This window comes from Equus asinus, chromosome 3, assembly GCF_041296235.1.
Source record: "Equus asinus isolate D_3611 breed Donkey chromosome 3, EquAss-T2T_v2, whole genome shotgun sequence".
Classification (NCBI taxonomy): domain Eukaryota; kingdom Metazoa; phylum Chordata; class Mammalia; order Perissodactyla; family Equidae; genus Equus; species Equus asinus.
The window spans coordinates 3,402,839-3,425,166 of record NC_091792.1 but is presented as its reverse complement, the minus strand read 5'-3'; the positions used below and the strand labels follow the sequence as shown (position 1 = coordinate 3,425,166).

At 43.1% G+C, this 22,328-nt stretch overlaps 1 protein-coding gene across 3 annotated transcripts in view; it reads right to left on the bottom strand.

Moving 5' to 3' along the window:
- SGMS2 (sphingomyelin synthase 2) overlaps window positions 1-22,328 on the bottom strand; it is a 77,203-nt gene that overhangs the window by 34,095 nt on the left and 20,780 nt on the right. For all 3 annotated transcript variants that reach the window (XR_011501819.1, XM_070504547.1, XM_044767426.2), the window contains exon 2: window positions 16,073-16,154. The gene's annotated coding sequence lies outside the window, so the exon portion shown is untranslated. The remainder of the gene's footprint in view (window positions 1-16,072; window positions 16,155-22,328) is intronic.

Sequence of the window (22,328 nt, the reverse complement as noted above, 5' to 3'; positions counted from 1 at the left end):
AGTCAAAAGAATATCAAGAGCATCTATGTTCAAGGGGCCGACCTGGTGGCGCAGCGGTTAAGTTGGCATGCTCCGCTTCTCGGCGGCCCAGGGTTCACCAGTTCAGATCCTGGGTGTGGACACGGCACCGCTTGGCAAAAGCCATACTGTGGTAGGCGTCCCATGTATAAAGTAGAGGAAGATGGGCATGGATGTTAGCTCAGGGCCAGTCTTCCTCAGCAAAAAGAGGAGGATTGGCAGCAGTTAGCTCAGGGCTAATCTTCCTCAAAGAAAAAAAAGAACATCCAACCTGCTGAGACCCAATTATAGTAAGTAGCTTCTAGAAACCTATACAAATAGAGCTTTTTAAAACTAAGAGGGGTTTCCACTGAAAATGTTCCCATACTTACTCAATTATGGATTTTTGTCTTTGAGTTCTTTTCCGTTTCTAATAGATCAAAATAATGTGTATGGCTAATATTCTAATTATATTGGTCCTAATAGACTTTCATGTAATTGACTACCCCAGTGCTGTCTTCTCACAAATGTTGAACCCACGCGAGGCTTTTAAGAAAAGGTTAAAGATGCAATTTCATAAACACAGGAAGAATAAAAACAAGGACATTATATGGGGACAGAAAAGTTGAAGCTGTCAAATCTCTAATGAGGATTCAGAATTCAATTTGACTTTCAATGCAGAAATTTTATAATTTTATCTTAAATAGGTGAGACATAGAAAACTTTTTAAACTGTACCCTGAGTTTAATGACACAAAATGACAACCTCCAGACACGCAGTACTCGAGGGTTAAATATGAAGCAGCTGTTGTACTCACTGCTGAAAGCCTGGGCTGTAAGACAAGTAAACGGTCGGCCAGCAGAGAAGGCAGGACTATTTCTGGCCTTACATTCCGTGCAGACTTGCACTCCAAGTGCCAAGGAAGGTAGAAGAGAAGGCTGGCTCCTATCCTCAAGGGAGTTTTGAGCAAATAACTCCCCCCACCCTTTCCAACCAAGAGTCACTTTAAAAGACCAATGAGCAATAAAAACAACTTTTATAAATCACAGAAGAATCTGAAATAACATCTGAGGTTCAGTAAAACCATATACCAGATAGAAATAAAAATGAAAATTCAAATAATGAACACAAAAGGTAAAGAAAAAAAGAGACTGATTATATATAACTTACGCAGGAATTTTAAAAGTCTAGGGTATATAGATGAAACTGAAAATGAAATTTTAAAAAGTAAAAGTTTTTAATTAAAGTAGAAATTTTTAATTGAAAATTCCTTTTTTTTTAAATAGCCTTTAAAAACGCCACGCTCTGTAAATCAGTAGTGAATAGAAATCAGTGTTGTTCTCAGTTTAGCACCGGTCTATCCTGGGGAGTAAACGATGGTCAGAACTGTCTTCCATAGAGTGAAGCAGGTTTGAAAAAACACAGGATGACTGACAGTGCCGTCTACACCTGAACCTCGCACAAAAGGCACTCAGGAAACGCCACAAGCCCAATGCTCAATGAGCATCAGGAAGCTAAAAGAGGTAATTCCGTATTTAATCTCATTTCCATTCAATCTAATGTTCATTGATGACCCTACATAAATAACAGTATTTGACTATAAATAATCATTTGAATTTTTTTTTGGTGGAGGAAAATTAGCCCTGAGCTAACATTTACCACCAATCCTCCTCTTTTTGCCGAGGAAGATTGGCCCTGAGCTAACATCCATGCCCATCTTCCTCTACTTTATATGTGGGACACCTGCCACAGCATGGCTTGACAAGTGGTGTGTGAGGTCCTCGCCCGGGATCCGAACCCATAAATCCCAGGGCGCCAAAGTGGAGTGAGTGAACTTAACCGCTACACCATGAGGCTGGCACCTGAATTTTTTTTAAACATACATTTGCTATCCAAAACCTGGATTGAAAAAAAAACCCAAAGTAACAGGCTAGAAAATGAGAAGTTATTTGTTTTCTGGTTTAGGGGTTTTTTTGGTTCTAAAATATTTCCTGTAGTATAATCTGCAGCAATAAACAGATTAAGAGACTGGGAGCCCATTTCCAAACGCTAGACTGAACAAGACCAAAAATGACATTCTGGTTACTATGTACCCACACTTTAGAGGCACATTTTAAGAATGTCAAAAAAGATTATGGGTTGATGGGGTCTCTTTAAAGGAAAAGAGTGAATTCCATCTTGAAGGGTTCACTGCCCTGAGAACAGGAAAAGCAGATGCTCATAACTCATGTCCAAACGGCACCTGTCACTTGCGCCAGCAGACCGTGCAGCCCCTCCTCTGTCTCTTATCTCAGGAAACTGTACCCCCATGCACCCGTTACTCGGGGTGAACGAAGCCTCGCTCCTTGGCGCCCCTGACAATCCCCCCTCGTCCCTCCTGGTCCTATCCACTGTCATCTCCTGCCTATTTCTCACCTCCGCTCTGTCTAGCTTACTTCGGTTCACAAACAGGGCAGGAATTAGGCCAGATATATCAACAGCCACAGCAAATTAAATCCATCCACTGGAAAGAGACATTACACAGTCATTTTTTTAACAAAAAGAAAGCTGACATAGTACAAGGAATACCTAGTATTTTGTACTACTAGAGCACAGAGTCAAAGTGTTGGGAGAAAATGGGTCCCAGAGATCAGTTCACGGGAAGATAGGCTGTCACCAGCACTCCACACAGAGAGAAACTGAAGCACCAGCACAGCCGTGGGAGGCGACTGACGGAGCGTTTAATGCAGCACTTGCTCCCTCTCTCCTTGTGTTCCCAGTCCGTTTCCTGCTTTACCAGCTTCTTTAGAGCCCTTAAACGGCTCCTCATGGCCAAAGGTCCATTGCTTATTTTGACTTTAAAAGAAAAGAACTTGTAAGAGAAAATTTCAAACACGGCATATCGGAAGTAGGAAGAACAGCATAGTGAACCTCATCAGCTACAATCATCATGGAAAATCCTTGTCATCTATCTTCTACCCTGGATTTTGGGGAAGCAATCCCAGAGATCATGTCATTTCATCTGTAAATATTTCAGAAGGCCTCTTTAAGATAAAGGCTCTCTAAAAAAAACCTGAACGCTGTTGTCACCCTAAACAAAACGAACACAATTTCCGAAATAACAAATATCCAGGTCACCTTTCCCTGGTTATCTTATTTTTTCTCCAGATTGCTTCTTAAATGGTGGTGCATCCTTCTTACAGCTGACACTACTGACAAGGACCCTCACAATCTGGCCTCTGTCTCCTTTTCAGGCTTTTTTGAGACTTGTTTTCTTTCTTTCCCTAAATCCTGTGCTTTCAGCCATGTGTACTTAACTCCTGTGTCCTCCACAGGCAGTCCCCCCTCTCAGTAGGCCTTTCCACATCATGTGCAGCGGCCCAAACTCCCTCCCAACCCACCCTCCTGCTTCCATAGCTGCCTCTCAGCTGAGCTGCCACTTTCTCCAGGAAACCTGTCCTGCTGCAACTCCTGGACCCAGAAATGTACCATCAGATACAGTGCTCACTGCCCAGCGAGGGCAAAACCCAGTGTCCCCTCTCCCCAAGCTCCCATTTCAAAACAAATGCCAATTTATAACTTCTGGCTGGTTAGACACTAACCTTTCCTTCTGGGCCACTTCTTGTCCAGCATTTTCAGGGAATGGTTACCCTTTTTTTTCCCCCTGCTTTTTCTCCCCAAGTCCCCCTAGTACACAGTTGTATATTTTAGTTGTGGGTCCTTCCAGCTGTGGCATGTGGGATGCCACCTCAGCGTGGCGGCCTGACGAGTGTTGCCATGTCTGCGCCCAGGATCCGAACTGGCGAAACCCTGGGCCTCCGAAGCAGAGCGTGCAAACTTCAGCACTCGGCCATAGGGTGGGCCCCTAGTTACCCTTTTTCACATTTACCTTTTGACCTGTATATTCATGCATGATTATTATGCAAACCTCTTATCAACGGTGTTCCACAGTGCGAATCAGACTTTAGTTCAAAGACTGTCAATAGCAAGAAAATCCCAGAATTACTTAAACATTATATTTAATAATCATAAAGGCTTTCAAATGTGAATTAGATATTTGGCAAATATCTGGGGATGATAAAGAGCTAGTGGGAAAAGGAGACCCTGACCCTAAGCAAGGCTCCAGGCTCCTGTTGTCACAGAGGCAGAAAACCGCTTCATTTCATTCTGCAAGTGGCACCAACGCCAACACACAAAAATGCACCCATCAAGGACACTGCTGTTTCTTCAACAGATAACTGCCTAAATAAACAGGCTTTCCCTGCAAATATTTTCACCAAAGTGCAACCAGAAACCTGTATTTGCAGACGAACTGTCAAAAAGAGTCTTCTAGGAAATGCAGGTTGACCACTTCGCGTAGCTCTCCTTACCCACAACAAGGGCATGTGTAATAATTAGAGAGAAGGGGAAATTTCTCAGGGGCCTTAGCAAATCGAATTTATATTGTGAAGCCAATTAATTATTATATTTTTGGCTTTGTAGTTATTTTAAGAAAGCTTTTGTTCAGAAAAGTACTTACAAATATACACTTTAAGTCATTTTTATCAAGATTATAATCATGCAAAGCTAACTGGGATTTACCACTATCATGCTATATTCTCTTTGCCAAGAAAATATATATTTTTACTTAACAATGCTAAATTGGAATATTTAAGTGTTAAAAAATTTTTGAATTTGTATCCCATTAGTGATTTAAATTTCTGTGGCCTAGACTTACTAATGTTACAGCTAACACTTGTAGAGTACCTACTATTGCCCGAACACTATTCCAAATGCATGACTTATTTAATCTTCGCCATGACTCTATGAGGTAGATATTACTACCCACATTTTACAGATGAACACAGGGAGGTTAAGTAAATTGCCCTACGTCACCAGCTAGTAAGTAGCAGAGCCAGCATTTGGTACTTCGGTAGTGTCTGATTCAGCACGTCATTCCCCATTCTGCAAAAAGCATCTACAGATGAGCACAGAGCTTCAGGATGAATTCTTACAGCAAAGGAAAGGAAACGGACGGCACAGCCCTGCCAAGTCAGGAGCACCGGCCTCGGAGATCAGAGGAGTCTCACGGCCAGATCTCCCCTGCAGCTTCCTCTGGACACGTGAAAACGTTCCAGGGTCAACCGGGAGGAGCCAGCATCTCCTTCATAGCTGGGATCCCAGGCTGGGTCAACTCACCTCCTCACACTTTGCCATTTGTGTTCATTTTCAGATCTGGGGCCAGAAATGCTCTAGAGAAGTAGAACAAGAACAAGACCAGGTTTAACTGGGGGGAGAGAGAGATGGGCCACACACCCTATCTGTGCTAGGAGCCACGCTGGGAAGAAACGAGTTACAGGGCAGTGTCTCAGGGAGACCACGGGGACATGTCTCCAGGCTCCCATCTTGCTTCACCCAGAGGAGCTCTGCTTTTCTTTCTATGTTGGAGGGTTACCAAAATCTCATCTGAAATCTGGGTTCCATGGCTTAAAAGTTTTAAAACTAACGGTGTCACCGCAAGGCCCTGGATCCTAAGTTAAGAGACGAGAATCCTCGTCTCTGTTTAGCAGAAACAAGCCACAGCCAGTCCTAGGTACGTAACAGAGCAGTCTTCAGCTGTCTCATTTAATACGACTCCATCATTTTACAGATTTTGAAGACTCTTTCCGATATTAAAATATGAAAAAGAAAAAAAAGATATGTTCGTGATGGCCTCAAAGACAGTTCAAGAAGGTAAACAAAATCCCCGTTTCTCACAGAAAGAAAAGCAGTAGGTGAGGTACTTATGGATAAGGAGTGGATGAACCATCAACGCACCAGGTGTTTCCTCGTGGTGCTCAGGACACCATCGTGAGACTGGTCCTCAAAGATTTAAAAATTTGGGGTGTTTTACCCTAGCTTCATATAGACAATTTAAGGGTAACAGGTCCACGTGGGTGTATTAAGACAATGAACAACAAAAGTTCCTTCAAAGGCATGGCCCTACAACATGCCCTTGCTGATATCAGGAGCAAATGAAACACGGGTCGACTCTGGTGGTAGCATCTTGGAATTCTAAGAGCCAGCGTCTAAGCCTGACTTGACCGCGGGATGAGAAGCAGCGCCACGCCCTTGCTCCTCAGCTTCTTCTGCCCTGCCTTCCTCATGTTCTCAAAGAAGGGATACGGTAAATCACTGGCCACTGGCATATTACAGTTAAAAACATGGTTTATCTTGCATCTTTATTTCCCATGGTCAGAAATCACACTGTCAGAATAGGCCACGCGAACAGAGAAATTTATGGGAGAGTATTAGGTTCCACTCACTATTTAGGCATCTGAATGAAGGAGACTACTACTGGGAACCCGATGCAGAACCCCCTTTCCCACCAGGGCTAAAGCCAACAAGTAAGATCTTAAGGGAGAGCTCCTGATTTCAGGTTTATTAGAGAAGAAATGACATTAAAACTGAAAAAAATAATTTTATGAGGTTGAAGGTGAAAGGTCATATCCCTGGAACAACAGGTGGTTAATTAGATGCAAGGTCAACAACAGGAGGCTACTGGGTGAGCTCAGAGGCCAACAGCAAAGGACAGAGAAGGAGAAAGTACTGTGCTTTATCATACGAACTGACCATAATATGGACGCAGATTCAAAATTAGGAAATAATATAACACAAGTTAGCATAAACTATGTTTAAAATAGTTGGTGTTTAAAAAGTTCTCTTCTGAAATATTTAAAATTGAGAAATAAAAATATTCCAAGTAATCTGGAATTGTATATTTTGATTTAAAGAGTTAATCTAGTCCACTAGGATTAATGTTTAAAGGCAGAAGACATTTACAGCATCAAACAAGACTGGACTTCTCTGGGAATGCATTAGCAATCATAGATGTTCTTTTCCTGGGTAGCAGCCGATTCCAGTTTTTACTCCAGACATGACACACATACACCTGAGCCAAATAACTTTGGAAAAGCAGCTGATCGTGTATTAGAACTTTTTAGGGCCAGCCTGGTGGCATAGTGGTTATGTTTGTGGGCTCCATTTCAATGGCCCAGGCTTTGCAGGTTCAGATCCTGGGTGCAGACCTGTGCATGGCTCATCAAGCCATGCTGTGGCAGGGTCCCACATGCAAAATAGAGGAAGACAGGCACAGATGTGTCTCAGTGACAATCTTCCTCACCAAAAACAAAACAAAACTTTGTTAATAAAATAATTCCTACCTGAAATAGTTTTGGAACAAATAAATATAAATAAAGTAAGTGAACTCCATCAAAGTTTATTTATTTGAATCATTTGAAGCATGTTTTATGGCTTCCTCGGTTTTTAAAAATAAGTTATGTTTGTTCATTATGAATAATGGTTAATACTGTTTTCCATCCAGAAACATAAAGGTTCCTGATGAAAAATTGCGAATCAAAGTTAACAGAAAACTCTAGGTTCTTTATAAAACAAACCAAACTTAAAAGCATTTCCCCTAACTCAACAGTCTACACTCATAGAAAGTTATCCAAGGTATAAGGTTGTATACCTTCAATGCTGAATCCAGTGAAGCACTATGTATTGTGGCTTCCAGGAAAGTCAGAAAATTTTAGAGTTAAACGGGTTTTTCTGCTACTTTGATGGAGATCCAAAAGTTAACCTTAAGTCAGTAGGCTATTATTTTGGTGATAAAGAAAGCTCCATAGGTACTGAGATACCCTGAGAACCCGTCCCCTAATCCCTTTCTTCCTCTTGGCTGTACAGCATATCCCTCCTTGGGAAACCCCTGCACCTGACAGAACCAGACTCCCTGCGAGTCCAGGAGGCAGAGAGGTTGCTAATCTCCCGGCTGCTCACAGCGCTGCTGGATCAGTGCAGGGCATCGTCCAGGCTCTGCTGCCCTGCCAGCCCACGGGCAGCGACAGACACTCCACACGAACCACTGACACTCTGCTTTCCCTTCAAAAATAAACTCAAGGCAAGTCAGAACTCTAAGATCAGATGCCATGGCTTTCTCCCCGCACCTATGCCCCCCCATTTCTTCAGTCCAGCACGTGGTTCTGGAGTCTGCAGCCTACACAGGGCGACCTCCACTGCTGGGTTAGGAGGAGCGAGGGCAGTCCCCACCACCATGTCGCTGACCACCAGCCAAGTGCCTGGCATCCAGAGGCCTCGAACGGCTGCCAATGAATGTGTCCGCCCACACAAACACACCAAATCCAGCTTACCCTTCTCCAGAGAACCTCAGGTGCCTTTCTGTTTCTCCATGAGTCAATAATGAGTCTGCATAACTAGGATTTCCATATGTGACACAAAGGCCCAAAAATTTCATTCAATTTACGGTGGTTTACTTAGAGTGACTACATTTTTTACTATAACGTATCTTATATAAAAAAGGAGATATAACACAAAGTATAAAAAATAGTAAAGCAAAACTTCGTCCAGCTTCAGAAAGTTCCGGGTACCTTGGAAGACCCCAAGCCACTCTCCGTGAGCACACCTCAGCACCTGCATAAGCCTGATCTCGTCTTTCAATGTATTATAATTTTCAAAGTACCTAATGTTGAAAACCTTTGGAGAGGTTTCTTAAATGATGCTATAATTTCTATAATTGCAGTTCTCAAAATCATAAAAGAACAGATAAATCCTTGAAAAGTTCTCACCCATCTTGGGGTTTCCTTCATTCCTTCACAAATCTGCTTCCACTTCTTAGAGTTCTCTGGAGGGTGGAGGGCATGACAACATGTCCCCACAGTTTAGGATTACAGACACTCGTGCTTCCCAAGCATTTACATGTTAACATGGACAACCACTTTATGGGGTAGGTACCACTATCTCCACCATGTGAGGCAGGAGAAAGTGGAACCTAGAATCTAGCAAGTGGGCAGAGGTGGGATTTGAACCCAGGAAATCTGGGTCCAGAATTTATGCTCTTAGCCACTATGCTATGTTGCAATTTTCCAGAATCTTGGTCTTACTTTTTACAATTAGGAATGTGCCATTATTTTTTCTTCCCTAAGAGAAATGGATTTCCCTTCCCTCTGAGTCCTTCTGGGGAGTGCTTCACCCCCTGCCCCAGTCACTACGCAGGTAACAGTGTGTTTTCCCTGTGAGGTGATTTCCTCCCAAATGCTAGCCATCCCCACCCTCTAACACACAGCTACCAGCTCTGGGTCATCCGATGCCCTCGGTATCCGTGAGAGTGTTTACCCAGCTCCCCAGTGACTTCTAAGAGGGACATTTCCTGGAAATACCGCGGAGGGACATTTCACTGTGGTGAGGTGTTTAGAGTGTGCATCACTCCTGTTGCCTAGAAACCTGTTTGTGTGTGGCAGGAGGAAGGTGACTCAGGCCCAGGTACAGTCAGATGTTGACTCAGCACGAATTCCTCCCAGCACTAGACTGTTGATTTCACACTTCACCTGGAAGCTGTTCTTTCCCAGGTCACAGTTTGTAGAGGCTCCTCCAATTCTTTTCAAGTCAGGGCAATTCAAAAGGTGTGCTGTGCACAGAGTCAACAGACCCCTTGTCGCTAAAATACATGCTACGCTATTTTTCCTATTGAGTTCTGAAGAGAACTTTAAGACAAAAGGTAATTACAGGAATCTTCATATAAAAGAGAACTGGAATTATACAGTGCCACAGAAGTGACTTGCCATCCCTCTGAGGAACAGGTCTCCCATGAATTCACAGTTAACGTAACCTACTCCTAATCAGCACTCAGTCACTAATTGTGACCTCCGAGTCCAGAAAGAATTTTTTCCAGGCAACCGTGGGGTTGACTCATTCGGTAGGCTACATTCCAGGCCAGAAAAACTGTTATACACACACCTGTCTCTTTCTTTTTGTTTTTTGATAACAAGAAAGAATTGATAAGCACATATAAGCAGCTTCAGAATTGACGGGGTTCACTCTCAAATGCCATAATGAATATAAAGATATCAGACTTGGCCTAAGGTCACCTTGCCACCTTTATCTTCAGACTTCAGTTAGCACACCCGGGACACTCCAGAAGTCAAGAATCTAGAATGAAATGCTCTGGGCTTGCGTTCCATATAAATTCTCCACCACTTACTGCTATTCCCTAATACTTTGTGGCTCCCACTGACTATTTTTCCTAGTCATTTCTATGCATTAACTATTCAAAGGAGGAAAAGTGGTTAAACAAAGGCAGACACACATACACACACACACACCAGACACTGTGTTTTTGTCCACCCATGTCTGCTGAAGACCCAGAAAGTAAGACCTACAGGCATGCCTACATGTCACCTCCCATCTTCACAGGAAAATCCAGAATCCTAAATTTACTTATGTTTATAGACTGAAGGATGCAAAGTAGTAATTTAGAAAGTTTTCTTTGTTCTTCCCCTCATCAAATAATATTCATCCTACAATAGGGGTTACAGTATGCCTGATATGGATGCGTATTATTAAAAGTCTAATAGATGATATAAATTTTACTTTGTCTTTGACAGCTACAAAATCGGCATGTATATAAGTTCATTTAGCAAAGATTTTCATCTTAAACATACGTTAAAACTTTATCTTCTCCAAAATATTTTCTTTTTGAAAGGCATCTTTTAGGGAAAAAAATCTTTTCATGTCTAAAAATTTCTTAAAGTCCAGCAGACAAGCTCCATAACAGCTTTAAGAAAAGGGCACTCACCATCTAGAACTGGCTTACTGTGAGTTACAATTACTACTGGCAAGCAATGTGGGCGTAAATTGCTCTCCAAAGTGTTTTAAAGTCCTTAACCGTGTCTAAGGCAGGTTCTCCCAATCTGGGGTTCACAGGCGGTAAGTGGATCTACGGCAGCCCTATAACATGTTTGGGCTCATGAATATAACTGGAGACAGAAAGCTCCCTTCTTCAGATTTGCAAACTAGAGTAGTCACAGGGAACGAAACTACCAGCAGAAAGCTCAGGATTTAAGTTCAGTTTTGTGGCTGACTACCTGCTTAATGCGAGTTTCAGTAACAAAACAAGAATATTTGTTCCCATGCTATAACTAAAGGTTTCTGATAATTAAATGGGAGTAGAGCCTCATCTCATAGAGAGCACAGTTTCTTGCATTTCTCTACTCTGAGAGCTAAATTACTATTGATTCTGTCTCACCCTTTTTTTTTAATTTTAATTTTTGGTGAGGAAGATTGGCCCTGAGCCAACATCTGTTGCCAATCTTCCTCTTTTTGCTTGAGAAAGATTGTCACTGAGCTAACATCTGTGCCAACCTTCCTCTATTTCGTAATGTGGAACGCCACCACAGCATGGCTTGATGAGCGGTCTGTTATGTCCATGCCCAGGATCCAAACCCACGAACTCTGGGCCGCCAAGGAGGAGTGCATGAAGTTAACCACTATGCCACTGGCTGGCCCCCTCTCTCATCTTTTGAAACCTTATTTAGCCTTCAGTTAGACATGTGAAGGTCTGTTGCACCAAGTCAAGCAGACAGACCTGTCCCTGACCTCAAAGAGTTTGCAGTCCAGCTGGGGAAGCAACCATAACACAGGGAGATAAATGTGTGGATAAGTAGAAGTTCAAGAAGCTATAGGAACACATTGCCAAGGCACATCCCCCCAGTCTGGGAAGGTCTGGGAAGACTTCCGGGAAGAAAAAGGGCCTCTCAACTCAGATCTGAAGGATGAAGATGAGTCTGGCAAGTTGGGACGGGGTTATTTAAGGCAGAAGGAATAGCATATGCAAGGACCTTGAGGAGCAAAGGAGAATGTGGTTTGTATGTATGGGAACAGAAGGAAAGTCAGCCTGGCTGAAGTGGGGAGAGGCTGGCTCCTGAAGAGCCTCATAGGGCCTTGTTATGACATTTGGATCTTGCCCCCTGGATAATGGGATCAGGGAGTAACATGCTCCGTTTTGTGTTTTATACGGATCCCACTTATGATTCCTCACACTTAGAAACCAAGGAGATGAGCATTTCTTACACTCAGCAGAAAACAATCAGTGCATCCCTATAGCCAAGGATAAGTGTATAAAGTTCTTTATTCAACCAACTTTCCGCAGCACCAATGAGATATTACCATGTGACCCAGGAAAGCAGAGCGGCTAAGAACTCGGCCTATGAAGGCGACGACCTGAATTCAAATTATGGTTCTACACCGTTCTAGCAAGCCACTTCACTTTGGGCAACTCATTTAAACCCTCTATGTCTCAAAGTGGAATTAATGGTAGCTACCTCATAAGGTTGCTGTGACAATTAAATGAGGTACTATATGTAAAACATTAAGAACAGTGGCTGCCACAGGGTCAATCTTAGTTATTATCATCAAAAATATACGGGTCAACTGTGAGCACCAAGACCCAGTGCTCTCGACTACATTTAAGACTTAAACCATGTAAATAGAAACTCTTCTCTTTAGACACCATCGAATTTCTTTAGGAAAAGCAGCTTAAACAAATAAATCTTTATGTTTAACACTTTTATCAGTTTTCTACTCGAATATGCAAGAATTTTAAATGAGATGCTAATACACAATTATACAAAAAGAAAGCTTTATTTCAAAATTTGAGAGCTTTGAGGCCAGCCTGGTGGTGTAGTGGTTAAGTCTGTGCACTCTGCTTTGGTGGCCTGGGGTTGGTGGGTTCAGATCCCAGGCGCGAACCTATGCACTGCTCATCAAGCCGTGCTGTGGCAGTGTCCCACATAAAATGGAGGAAGATGGGCACAGATGTTAGCTCAGGGCCAATCTTCCTCAAGCGAAAAAGAGGAGGATTGGTCACAGATGTTAGCTCAGGGCCGACCTCCCAACCAAAAAAAAAAAAAAATTGCAAGGTTTTACATCCTATTTGGACAAAGATCTGCTGTCTGGAGTGAAGTTTTTAGGACTCTATCTGCAGACACGCTTCAGAATCAGGGCATACTTAGAAATCAGACTGCTTAACTAAAATTCTGTGGCTATGAATCCAAAGGAGTTTGAGTAAGTCCATTTATCTAATAATCAAATTATAGAAAATTAAAGCAAGAAGCTTTTAAGCCTAAATACGACATTGGGGGGACCAAAGAAGCTGTGGGTTCACCACTAAACACAAAAACATTCACACCCGGTGGCCTTCTTGCCGCCTCCATCTGTAGAAGCAAACGCTGAACCAGTGTTCAGAAATCTGAAGTATTACACACTTTACAACTGAACACAGAATACAAGTCAAGATATAATGCCAAAGATCAGTTAAGTGCATACTAAAAATATTTGTGTCACCCGCCATTAATATAGACATATTAAATAGAATATTAAAATCTTTGCAAAGCTGATTGTGTTGGGTCTCCAAGACCACTTCTAGTTTGATGATTCACTAGGAGGACTCAGGACCCAGCATCTAGCCACACTCATGGCTAAGATTTATTACAGCAAAAGGATACGAGCAAAGTCAGCAAAGGCAAAAGGCACAGGGGACACAGCGTGGAGGAGACCAGGCTCAAGCTCAGAGTCCTCTCCCAGTGGAGTCACACAGGTCACGCTTAATTCCCCAGCAATGAGCTGTGACAACGCCTGTGAAATGTCATCTACCAGGGAAGCTCATTCATGACTCAGTGTCTGGGGTTTTTATTGGGGTTGGTCACATAGGCACTTTCTGCTGGGCATGTACCCAAATCCTATACTCCTGGAATGCAAGCAGGTATTCAACATAAACCATACTGGCTGCACAAACAGTCGGGCACAGTGAGCCATTATCAGGGGATGGTGGGGACCTTCCCCAAATCGAGTTCCCAGATGCCACCCAAGGGCCAACCTTGCAAGCAGGCCTTTCGAAGGAGAGCCGTCTCAGGCCTGTGGTGTTAACTCATTTTTGTACCCTGTCCTATTTCAATTTGCTATAATACAGCACCAAACTATGGGAGAAAGGCCTTACTCTTCTCAGCAGGTCACCGAGGTACACCACGAGCCTGAGAAACACTTCTATCCTGGGTGGTTTCAGTATTTAAAATGCAGCATTTTTAACATGGACAAACCTTGTCTTAAATTACAGAACAAAAGATCTAAGATGGCTTTTAGTGGTCCTTTTGTACAATAAAAAGAGATGAATCCTCATCCTGTTTAATTTTCTGAGCATTTTTTTTCTTTAAAAGAATACCACTGAAAATTCTGAACAAAGAGTTCTCCCAAATTGAAACTACTTTGAGAAACCATTGAACCTACCAGATTGGCAAAAAGTCCAGACCCTGGTGAGAGTTGCTCTCACAGGTTTCTATGAGAGATAAGAACAAGAAAAACGCCCTCTGGGAGGTCATTTGACAACATCTATCAAAATCATACGTACACCTTGTGACTTGCCATTCTGTTCTGCACATTTCTGCAGTTGTAACTGCATACATGCAGAATACCTTATGTATAAAGTTGTTTCTTGCAGCATTGTTTAAGCGCAGAGGATTGGCCACAACCCAAATGTCCATCAATAGGTCACTATTTAAATTGTGGTACATCCATACAATGGCTTACTCTGTAACTGCTGAGAAACAAAAGAATGAGGACGCTCTCTCAGTCCTGATGTGTTAAACCCTCTTACACACCCTGGGGAAAAACATACATTGCAGAGAAGCGTAGTTTGCCATCTTTGACCTTATGAAGGGGGCAAATAGGACTTCATATTCACACTTGAAGTCATATTCATTTGTGCACAGAGAAACTCTGGAAGGGTACCTTAGACACTGACCACCGAGGCTGGGAGGGGATGGGAGATGCAGAATTTAGGCAAAATCTGTCAATCTGAAAAAAATGTATAAAAATGGTATACTTGGAAAGCAATCCTTCTTTCTCTTCTAAGCCCAAGTTATATCAACCTGGCATCTTTTTGTTTCTTTGTTGTTTTAATAAGATTCTGTATTTTTGCAGTGATTAAACTAGGGCAGAAGATTGCTTTATCCTCTTTTCCATATCAAGTTCCACTCTCTCCTTCTCGTCTTGTATCCGTCTGCCACCTGGAGGGGCTTGCCCCCAACACCTGAGGGGCCAGGTGCTCAGAGCCTCCCCTCTCCCACCCGTTTACTGACGAGGTCAGGAGCTTTTTAAAAGCTCCAGGAGAGCAGGGATTTTGTTTTGTTCACGGCCTTATTCGCAACGCTGAAAAGAGCATCTGGCACACAGAAACCGTTCAGTGAGTATTTGTTGAATAAATGAATTATTTTCTTCACCCAGCCTCGATGGGACAGACACTACCAGACAAGGGGAGAGACATCTCGGGGGTCAAATATTTAGAAATAGTTGTCATTCCTGGTATCAGCCCAATACAGGCATTCTAATCCTAGCCACATTCCTAGAATTATTGTGAATTCTACGGAAGACAAACAAACAAGCCTATAGAATGCTGTGCTGAACAATGACTCTTAAATATTCATAAAAGTTTATTTTTAATTAACTTGGGATTACACGGCCCTGGGGTCCATCGGAGGGCTGAGTCTTCTCAGGCAAACAGCACACTAGCAACGATGAAAAAGCACGGCCACCCTAAGAGCCACGTGAGCCCAGTCACAAGGCGGCCAGAGCTGCAGAGAAGGAAGAGAACATTAAAAACACAAGCGCTGTTTTTATCCTCAAGAATAAGATTGCCCGTAAGGTTAAATAAAAGTTAGTAAAGACAGTGAGCTGAGTTGCACAACGTCAACTGCCAAGCAGACGCCTTCCTTCCTCCTCAGTGGGCACAGAACAGGTCTAACCAGCACATCTCTTAGCCTTGGCTTCAATTACCATACACAGGGAAGAACTGCCAGTAACAATGTCAGTAACGCTGCTGAAAAGGCGCACAGCTGACTGAGGTTTCTTTGAAGATTTCTAATGCCACCAAACTTCCTCAAGGCTTGGCTGAGGCAGGCACGGGTGCTGTCTTTCGGCACTAATGCAGAGAGGTTAGGAAATTTTGATGTTATCCCTGTTTTTCGTGCGGTCATTTAAGACAACGATCCAATGAGTGAGGAAGCATGCACTCACCTGAAACAGCTTGAAATCTAAGACTCTCCTGAAGATAAAATAGAAATTTTCAGAGCTAAGGTATTTATGAAATGTCTTCACTGGAAAAGAGAAGACAGCAGAGAAGATACAGGACAACTGGGAGGCAGCCCGCCTTCAGCTGATGCGAACTCTACCTCCGCTCTCCACCAGGAAGCCCCACCCTGCTGTTTGAAGACGGCAGCATAGTGACTCCTACCTTGGTCCTCGCACGGTCAACACTCACAGTCTCGTGGCAGCTCCTTTCTGCGAAGAGTGGGATGGGGCAGAGGGTGATCACTCTAAAGGAGGGAAAAAGCGAGAGGTTAAATTACAACGATGCTTTGTGGTTTTGCTTTGTTGGTTGTCTGGGGGTTACTGGTTACTGTCCCCCAGGAAAACATTGGCTCTAACGGGCACCAGCATCTCAGGAGGAGGAAAGGAACTTGGCCATTCACCCACTGACATTTACGTAACGCCTTACAGCTGCTGTTCAGAGGTGGGGCAGCACAGGAAGCAGATTCCCTTCCCTCGTGGGGATGCTCATTCCACGTGGGAACAAACACGTAGATAAACAAGGGGACTGATAAAGGCCACTCAGAGCAGTCAGCCAGAATCAGGGCAAGGTCGGTGTGGCTGATTCAGAGCAAGAGGCCAGGGAGTCTCTCTGAGGGGAGGCTGTTTAAGACTTGATAATAATGGGAGGGCAGCACTGCATCGAGGCTGAGGGAGCAGCTGGTTCAAAGGCTGGGAGGCAGGAATGAGCTAGAGAGGTTTAAGCAATGGAAAGGCCAGCACTGCTAAAGCGCTGGGATCGAGGAGTAGAGAGGCGCAGAGGAGGGCAGAGGCCAGTCCCCCAAGGGCTCTGGGACCAGGCAGAGGGACTGCCGACAAGCAGGGAAACAAAGTATCCAGCAAACTCAGGCTGCTGCACAGTGTACAAGCTGGGACCTTCAGACCAAATGGCAGAAGATTCCCTTTGAAATGCACAGAGCTGCTTGCTCTTTTCATGGATTGTTTTACTAGACTATTTTTCAGAGTAGTTTTAGATTCACAGTGAAATAAAGCAGAAAGTACAGAGACTTACCCTATTTCCTCTGCCCACACACGTGCACAGCCTCCTCCACCACCAACATCCCCCACAGAGTGGTACATTTGTTATAATCGATGAACCTACACTGACACATCGTCATCTCCCAGAATCACACACCGCACGTGAGGCTTCACTCTCGGTGTTGTACATTCTCTGAGTTTGGACGAATTTACAATGATGTGTAGCTACCACTGAATCACACAGAGTAGCTTCACTGTCCGAAAAATCCTCTGTGCTCCACCTAGCCCTCCCTCCCTCCCCTCCTTTTAATGGCTTTTAAGTAGCTGAAATTTGGTTTGTGGGTGGAAGTAAAATATATGCTGTTGTCCAGAGGCCTACAGCTGACAGAACTGCAGTATGAATATCCTAAGACAACAGCCTCAGATCAACCACCAAACTGTACTTGGCATACACACAACTTAGTAGTTGACGGATGTATCTTTAACTGCCTAACAAATTTCATTAAAATCTATGTTGAACAATTACAGGATATATTGGGGCCGCCTCATGGCCAAGCGGTTAAGTTCACACACTCTGTTTCGGCGGCCCAGGGTTTCGCCAGTTCGAATCCTGGGCATAGACACAGCACCGCTCATCAGGCCATGCTGAGGCGGCATCCCACATGCCACAACCAGAAGGACCCACAACTAAAAAATACATAACTATGTACCAGGGGGCTTTGGGAGAAAAAGAAGAAAAAAATAAAATCTTTTTAAAAAGCCCAAAAAACACAATTATAGGATATATGATCATCTGCAACCAGAAACTGATTTTCAATCGAGATCCCACTTTCACCCAAAATACTCAACTGTTGGAAGAGACTCAAGAACGAGTGTGTCAGTCCCAGGTACATACCCAAGAAAAACAAAACCACTAGTCCACACAAAACCTTTCACAACAATGTTCACAGCAGCATTGTTCACAACAGCCCAAGAGTGGAGACAATCCAAATGTGCATCAGCTGACGAACGGCTAAAGAAAATGTGGTCCATCCATATCCCAAAATATTGTCTGGCATTGCAAAAAGATGAAGCAGTGATGCAGGCCACAGTGTGGATGAGCCCTGAAAACACTATGCTGGATGCAAGAGGCCCGTTACCAAAGACCACACACTGTTTGGTTCCATTTATATGAAATGTGCAGAACAGGCAGGTCCATAGAGACAGAAAGTACATTAGTGGGTCCCAGGGGCGGGGCAGAGGGGTATGGCGACAGAATGCTAACGGGTATGGGGTTTCTTTCGGGGGTTGATGTAAATGTTCTAAAATTAGTGGTGATGGTTGCACAACTCGGTAAATACACTAAAATCACTGAATTGTACTCTTTAACAGGGTGAATGTGAGGCTGGCCCAGTGGCGCAGTGGTTAAGTTCGCGTGTTCCACTTCGGCAGCCCAGGGTTTGCCAGTTTGGATCCTGGGTGTGGACATGGCACCACTTGGCAAGCCACGCTGTGGTAGGCGTCCCACATATAAAGTCGAGGAAGATGGGCACGGATGTTAGCTCAGGGCCAGTCTTCCTCAGCAAAAAGAGGAGGACTGGCAGCAGATGTTAGCTCAGGGCTAATCTTCCTCAAAAAATAATAAATAAAAATAAATTAAAAAATTTTTTAAAAAGGTGAATGTTATGATATGTGAATTATATCTCAACAAAGCTGTTATGAAAATAAAAGACCAAAAGTGCATCTGAAATGCTCTGTAGAAATGAAATAAACATCTATGGGTCAAAAATGCTACATTCCAGCAGGGCCCAGGGGGAGAGGTAAGCAGCTCAGTTTTATTCTTCACCGGCCGTACAATCCTCTCAGTGGGACACGTTCACCCCTCAGGAAAGACCACAACACACCTGGAGGACATTTTTCTCGTTTCACTTGGAGCCTTACTCCAGCTCTGACCCTCTCTCTTGACTCCACCCACATGCCCACTAACCTGCCCTGTTTCCAGCTGCCATCACATTTCCCCCGGATTACAGTAATCTCGTGATTTTCCAAACTCAGAGAGAGTGTACATCTCCATGTCTGGGTGTCTCAGGAGGAGGGGGAATGGGGAACCATGTTTTGCAGCCCAGGGGAAAAAAGCTTCTCCCAGCACCTACCTCTCAAATGCTCACTGTGGGTCTGTCCACAGGAGGCAGTAAGCAATGGCGCAGACCAGGCAGACCCCCGTGTGACGTCACGGGGTAGTTTTACATTGTGTCCCTCAACAAACTCCACAGCATAACTCTCTAGAGTCTCTTTGGTAGGAAGCAAAGGCAATGAGATCTAATGAGCAACTCTGATGGTCTGGCGTCCAGGGGCACAGCTGTACCAGAAATCCACCCTTGACTTCCACGTCCCACAGCCAGGCTTCTGATAAGAGCTGAGGAGGAGACAGTTCCAGATTTGTGGAACAAATTATCTAACATTAGGAGATGGCCATAACAACGCCACATAAAAATACTAAGTAACCTGATGCATCGAAGCCACTTTCCCCAGAAGCATCTGTTTTTAAGTCTAATGGACTTGAGAGTCATTGTCTGGCAAAAGAACAGCCATAATCATCTCAGGGGATTAAACAACTCAGAAGAATGTTGCTATTTGTCATAGTCGTCTCAGGCTCTACCCCACAGTTAAACGTGGAGCTTTTCCAAATCACAAAAGCTATGGTGGCTAAGGCACATTTCATTGTAAGTTGGAAAATAGACGAATTTTTATTTTTAAAGACTAGTTATCAGAGAGCCGATTAGCTAGCAAAGGCCCTCCGTCCGTTCAGGTGTTCCCACACTGGACACGGGAGACGTGGGGCAGGTGGGCGTCCACGGCCTTCCTGCAAGTCTTGTGAATAAGCCGACGCCCCCAGAGGTCTGTCAAGCTTTTCATTCCATCAGGCAAAGTCTTTCTTCAGATAAAATGGCGTCATCTGAAAGTTGTTAATTAACTACAGCAATGTATTTTCATTTTCATACTTGTGGGGTATTGCTAAAGCCACCAGAAGAAAACAGAAATAGATTGATTCCTTGCAGTTCCCAGGCACTAAATGCAGCATTCTGCAAGGAAGGAGGGGTGGCAGGTGCAATCGGTCCCCACGCATCCCTGGACAAACATCACTGCTTAGAGAAGCCTTTCCTGACCCTTCCAGGCTGAATCACGGCCCCTTCACCTGCTCCACACGACTCTATACTTCTCCATCACAAGAGTCTGCTAATTGTAATTACGTACACAATTATTGGTACAGATTCACTCGTCTCTTTTGTCAGACTGTAAACTCCATGAGGGAAGGGACCACATCTGTCAGGTTTTCTGCTGTCTTCCTGGCACACAGTCGATGGTTACTTCTTCACTAACTCCCTCTTTTTAGGACACCCAGCTGTGTTCCTAAAGGGGCCCATGTAAGCTCCTTGCAAGCAAGATAATGAAGTCACCCTACAAAGGCGGAAAAAAGGAAAGCACTTTAATATTATAAAACCCACACATTTAATACCTTGAAGATTTTCAGAAGCAGGGTCCTTGGATGGACATGTGCAGATATGAACGAGAGAGGGAGAGAAATAAGGAGGGGGAGGAACGACCCACTAATTCAGATGGGTTCTTTGAGAGTAAAATTATATTACGAGAACTCAAATAGTGTTTCTAATTATAGACTCAAATTTAAAATATCTTGAAAGGTCCCTCTGTGCTTCCCTCTGCCTAATACAGACTGCATGCAAACATCCCAGAAATAGGAGTCTTCTCTCTTTTTTAAGCCCAGAGAGGAAGATTTAAAAGCCCTGAGTCTCACAACCTCTGCTTTCTACAGTTTTCTGTTAGGTCTTCCATAAGAAACAATTGCCAATCCAGTTCTTTCCTTCATGACACAAAGTTGCTATTGCTATAACCAAACTCCTAAACTCCTTAGAGTAAAAGCCATAAGAAATTACAAGAAGGTCACACAGTATCATAACAGTGAAACTTAATTATTTAATTTTAAGAAATGCTTTCAGACCTTCTGTGACAAAAGAAAATAACCCCTTTATACTTTAATACTGAAAGGGAGTGTTTAACCTTACTGGTGAGCAAAGAAACTCAAATCAAAAAGCGAAGATACCATGTTTTCACATGAAATTGGCTAAAAAAAAAAAAAAAACCCAATCATCAAGCTGCTCTTCAGGACTAGTGTAAAATACATTTCTTATATTTTACAAACACCCTAAGAATGTGAACAAAGATTTACCTCTGAGCCTATGACACTGTTAATAACAGTGAAAAAACTGGAAATAACTAAGTGTCCAACAACAGGGGATTACTTAAATAACCTGTGGTGGATGGGTACAATGGAATACTGAAATATTTCTTTATAATGTTTAGTGGAGAATGACAAGGGGCTCATGATATATTCATGAATACAAAACAATGATTTGTGTATGACCCTATTTATCCTATTTTTAAAAGTTTCATGTGTAAACATAAATGCTGGAAAGATAATGCAAAACGTTAACAGGTGATAAATTTATAGATGACACAAATTTTCCTTCTGCTTATCCAGGTTTAAAATTTCCTAAAATAAACATGAGTTGTCATTATAATTAAAAAGTTAAAGAGAAAAGATAAGGCTAAAACTCCCAATACAAATTTCCAAATAGCTACCGCATTAACAGTCTCTAAAAAAATATTTATTATGATAAGCACATAGTCTGTTTAATATCATCATGTACTAAGGATAAAAATAGTAAACCTCATTTTTCATTTTGGTCACTGTGTGTGGGGTAAGCAAATAAAAATATTCTGTCTTGAAAATTTAGAAGTTTTCTTTTTTAGGAAGATGCCATTTGTGGTGATGTACCACCAGGCAGCACAGAGGTCAGCCTCTCCGGTTAAACATAGCATAATTACATAGTTCATAAAATTAAACTAAAACGTACACATTTTACTATGATGATTACTCTTGCTCAAATAAAATCCTGTCTTTGAAAATAAAAATGAAACTAGACATGAATAAATATGAATTAGGATAGAAACAAATTTGGGAGGGAGGTACTATCCGAAAGAGGCTGCCAGACGGAGTTCACCTCTGGTCAGGGAGGCAGTGACTCCTCAGCAGACACACAGTATGATAATCACCACCACAAGGATCCCACAATAGGTGCACCTGCGGGGGCCATCCCTGAGTGACTCAGCTAGAGCTGCGCGTGCGCTAACTCCCGGCTCTTGCTTACGAAGTCTCCTTCAGACTCCCAGCCATTCAAGTCTCTCGGCTCTACAAACCGTTCTCTCTAGTTTTTGTTTTTCTCTCTCCTAATCTCTTGTTGTCTTTTGTTGTCTAAGAGGTTGTTTACTCCAGCCTCCTCACTAGTTAGCAGTTTGCTTCTCTTGTAAGAAACTTGTTCTAAAAATTTAATAATTTGTATTTACTTTAACTTTCTTATAGAGTT